General features: G+C 30.6%; 1 pseudogene; it reads right to left on the bottom strand.

Moving 5' to 3' along the window:
• Positions 1–4,301: 4,301 nt before the first annotated feature.
• LOC149170551 (GABA transporter 1 pseudogene) lies at positions 4,302–4,691 on the bottom strand (annotated as a pseudogene).
• Between the last annotated feature and the right edge of the window lie 563 nt (positions 4,692–5,254).

Here is a 5,254-nt window from a genome sequence, read left to right as displayed (position 1 = left end):
TTTTTTGACTTTTAATTTTCTAGTGTGTGAAATGTGAAAAAATATTTTCTAAATTTGATAGTTTTTGAAGTCGTCATTTTATTCATATTTTCTTGTTCTCTATTTTAATTTTTTTTTTAGGGGGGGTTTTATTGTTTTGCATTTTTAAATTAGAAATTCGATAGTTTGAATTTTAGATAATCTACATATTTATACATCCTTAATTAATTTTTCAATCCACATGAAATAATTGTTTCTAAAAAACAACATTTTTTAACAATGGACATAAAAATAACCATTTTTAACATAAATATAAAAAAAAAGCTAAACGTTTTGATAATTTTTTGCTAGAATTAACATGTCAAAATCACAATTTTTATACAAAAATATTAACTAAAAATGGTCAAATAATAGTTTTTTTTATGAATTTCATGTCAAAAAAATAATAATAACAACTTTTTTTTCAAAAAATAATAATTAACTTAAAAATCAATGCGAAAATCACAAATTACAAATATTGAACACATAAAAACTTTAATTCATTGATTATTATTTTCATGAAATGTCAGAGTCAAAACATTGCAAAACTTGATTTCCAGGTACAACTTAAATTTAATCAACAATGTCACGTAATCCAAACTCTTCGTCCTCTAGAGTTTCATCATTGTCATCTTCCACAATATTTTCTAAAAGATATATATAGACACACAGAAAATGTATTTTTTCATTGTTTAAATTACATTTTTTAATGTATAAATGGATTTTAATTTTTTGAAAATTTCATGTCTCTATAATTTAATTGGGTACTTAAGTTGTGCACAATACAATTCTTCAATTGCTTTATATATTGTATACATAGTTTTTTAATCATATATAATATATACATAGTTGAAATTTAAATATTTAGTTAATACATACATTGGAATATTTTATTTATGGACTACATTGCTGAGCACATGGTTGACTATGGATGAAATTAGACATCTCCTAAGGGTTGTAGAATTAGCCACATCTCCCTTATACTGGGTTGTAAAATAAACTTATCAACTCAATGAACAATATAAACATTATATAAAGTAATCGAAAAAAATATTTTTTATAATTAAAACATTTTAAGCAGTATCACTATTTTATGCTCAAATAAATTTCATTTTATACATTCAAAATTACAACATAAAAATTACAACTGCTTTCTCTTATATATATATATATATATATATATATATATATATATATATATATATTGTAATCCCAAATATTTTATTGGCATTTTGCAATGTAAAAGAAGTTTTCATGTTAAGAAATTGCGTCCTTCTGGGCTCTTGCTAGACGTCTAATTAAGATGTGTTTATACTGATATAAAATAGAAAAAACTCAAGAAAAAGTTCGTATTTCTTAGCTCTTGCAAAATCTCTGATTAAAATGGATTAATAGTGATATATAATTAAACAAAACGTCATGAAAAGTTATAAAAAATACTTTGATGATGATCCTCGAAACGGATCATATCACTTTTACCAACTGGTTTTTAATAAAAAAATTGTTATCATCCATTAGAAAAAATTAATACTGCCAAACAATATAAGAGTTGATTATTCAATAACAAAAGCTAACATTTTACATGTGGAATAAATAAAAAATATTATGCACAGCTATTTCAAAATGGTATTACAATAATGCAATGTGGTGAAATAAATTTAAGAACTATTTCAAAAGTATTTGTTTGATAAAATACATTAGAATCATCAAAATATAGGCGCGGTTTTGTTGATACGTGTTTGTTTGGGTGTCAACTACATGAAAGGCGAGATCTCAATGGCGACAAGCTTTTCAGAAAGCTCTCCATTAATTAAGGTGCAAGTTACTTAAATCTAAATCTGGAGACTTAGATTCCTTAATTCTTTTCTCCTTCGTCTGGAAGATTAATAGCAATGCTGGAAAAATTAGTCCCGCCAATCTGTCAGGTTAGTAATAATATCATTTTTTAAAAAGTGCAGCAGAGATCTGCTTGTGGTTTCCTCCTTCGTCAGGAAGATAAATAGCAATGCTAGAAAAATAAGTCACACCAATCTGCCAAGTTAGCAATAATATATTTTTCTATGAAGTGTAGCAAAGATTGTGGTTACATATGAGTTCTTAGTTCGGTTAATAATAAAGAATCATATTTTGATCTTGCAGAACAAGAATGAATTGTTTATAAACAAGTCAAATTGAGACTCAGAAGTCAAATAGTGGGAGAGAAACTTATAAACTCGAATCATAAACCATAAGTTGAATATCCATTCTTAGAAAGAAAAACAATTGTAAACAAAAATAAGTCAAATGGTGGAAGAGATACTTATAAACTCGAAACCTAAAAGGGTTAATAAACAATGAGTTGACAAACCGTAGTTAGAAAGAAAAACAATTGTAAACGAAACAATTCATAATAGAGAAATTGATCAATTAAATGCAAATTCACATAAGTTTTTTTAAGTAATAGAAAAATCCATACAACAGATAACTAAATGCAAATTCACATAAGAATTTTTAAGTAATAGAAAAATCCATACAACAGATACTAATAGATGGTCGAAGGCCATACTTATTAGTTATCCAACCAAAGGAAAAACTTGTAAACCCTAGTATAATTATTTCAAGCCTTCGAAAATTATATAAGTGAAAACTAAATTACAATAGAACTAAAAGAGTCCATATACCATTCACTTAAAGAAACTAAGGATACAAACTAAGACTTAGATTCCATTAACGTCCCAATTCTTTTCTTCAAATTGGAGGGCTTAGTTTGTATCCTTAGTTTCTTGCCCCTCTTGAAAGCATGGCTATGACTAGGTTCCTAATACACAAGAACAAGATAAATGACATGGAAGACAAGAGGTTTCCTAATATTACTTTAAACTTTAGTCAAAACCACATGTATCTCAAACAAAGGTATCATAAAAGATGTCAAGCCTTGGCTAAATCACTGGGGAATAGAGTAAAGGATTATAATGCAAAATATTGATAATATTGAAAATGTCATTACATCTAAATTTAAGGAGAAATTATGGTGTATTACATCATTAGAAGATAAAAAAAATTAAGATTTTATAAAGAAGTGATCAACCCATTGTACTTTGACTAAGGTAAATAAGAAAATTAACATTGCTAGAATAAGCACAAGCTCTTACAAACTCAATGGCAATGGGGTTTTGAATACTTTATCACATGGCATGGGTCAAAAGAAATTGTCATTTTTGTTACAAAAAGGTTAAGTAGAAAATTGACAATGAAAAAAACCTTTCCCTTAAAATATTGTATACACATCCGCCCACATTGAATCACATTTTTAAAATATTTGTTATAATAAAAACTTCCTAACATACTAACTCATCAAAACTATAATACTTTTAAAATTCTCTCTTAAAACTTTTTAAACCTAATTGATCAAATTTCAAAACAAATCATAAAAAAAAATCACTAATTTAACCACCACCATTATCATTCCTAAATTAAATATTGATAATATTATTTAAATTAATCCCTTATACTATTATTATACTAATTAACTATAATATTATACCCTCCGCTTAATTTAAAGAAATTAGTATTGATTCTTTAATAAAGATTGGAAATGCATTCTAATCGTTGAACCGGCGTTAACATTATTAATGCTTTCCTAATATATATTTATTATTAACTATTTTTATATCAATGTGCATTTTAATTTTTATGTCATAAACTTTGACAACCCTGGTCGTATTCCTCTGCTAGGTTGTCTTAATCAATGCGTCACATTAGTATTAATTTATTTGCTACTTAGATAAAAGTATATTAATTTTAACAATCAACTCAATTAATCTGTAAAAATATTCTTTAAAGTAATTTAAGAGCTGAAAATATCCTACCTTTTAAATTAGACATATTCTTAATCATTAAACTTATCTAAACCTCTTTTCATGATATATTTTATATTATTTTCATGGTATATTTTATTATTAACCCTGACTACTATTTAATTTTTATTTCAAAAAGCCAGCTAGACCGTTGACTGCACATTATATTAAAAAATGTGCAAACTCTGACACCTCGTACTGCTAAAAGCCAGCTAGACCGTTGACTGCACATTATATTTTTTTTTTATCATATTAAAAAGATTTTGTATCTTGTTTTCGAAGCAAGAAAATCCAAACTTCACCGAACAAAGAAGGCGTGTGCATGAAAATAGATGTGTAATATATTTTTATAGAGTGAAGTTGGAGGTTTACGGTAACAAGTGCCACAATATTCAGATAAAATGGAAGCAGTGAAAAATACAGTGCTACTGATATGAATATACAAATTCACAAGTTTGCGAATAGTTTGTAACTGTTGGCATCAACATAAATTTGGCGAATCGCTGCAACGCAACCCAACACTACCAAAATCGAAAATATGACTGCTATGACGGTGTTCACCCAGAATATCAAACTCCTCTTTGAAGGCTTGAACGTTATGTTGTACAAAACTACAGGAAAAACGAAGTCCAAAGGTAAACACCCAAATGCACCAACCACTCCAACAATGTCTCCAAAAAATGGTAGCATTGCTGCAATCAGAGTGGCCACGCTTACATATACTGAGCGTAGAAACAGTCTTGGTAAGAGATTGTGTAGAGAAAACCTTCCGTTGCTCGCATCTCCCGATTTTCCTTCCAAAACTTCAAATGAAGGCTGTGAATATACCTGAAACATGGCTTCCCTAGTTAACTATCACACTGCCAAACATGGGCTCACTGAATTTTGATAAAACATGTAAACTAATAGATAGAATGTTATACCAAAGCAACTGCGAATTACGGTCTTTCAGTCATATGCAGGATGGGACCAAAGTCTGTGCGTGCTTAGACTTGGTGAAGCGGATGAATAGAATTCAAAGTCTGGACAACACTCATTAACCTGTTATAAATGTTATAAATGCCACTCCACCGCAATCTCTCCTCCGCAGCGCCACCCCCGGGCCGCCTCGCCCCGCCCGACTGGCGGCGGGTCGATTCTGGGAATCGACGGGCGGGGCGAGGCGGCCCGGGGCCGGGCGGCGCTGCTGCGCGCAGCGCCACCCCCGGGCCGCCCCGCCCTGCCCGACCGGCGGCGGGTCAATTCCCGGAATCAACCCGCCGCCGGTCGGGCGGGGCGGGGCGGCCCGGGAGTGGCCCTGCGCGGGAGTACCGATTGGAAGAGCATAATAACATCTCAAATGTACACCATTTTCTGCAATGTTAAAGCCCATACCAAAATTTGTGGAAAGAGTAATGGGG

The sequence above is a fragment of the Pinus tabuliformis genome, chromosome 4_2 (genome assembly GCF_031772625.1).
Source record: "Pinus tabuliformis cultivar Carrire ecotype Pingquan chromosome 4_2, CPIR1, whole genome shotgun sequence".
Taxonomy (NCBI): domain Eukaryota; kingdom Viridiplantae; phylum Streptophyta; class Pinopsida; order Pinales; family Pinaceae; genus Pinus; species Pinus tabuliformis.
This window is presented reverse-complemented; position numbering and strand designations above follow the sequence as displayed.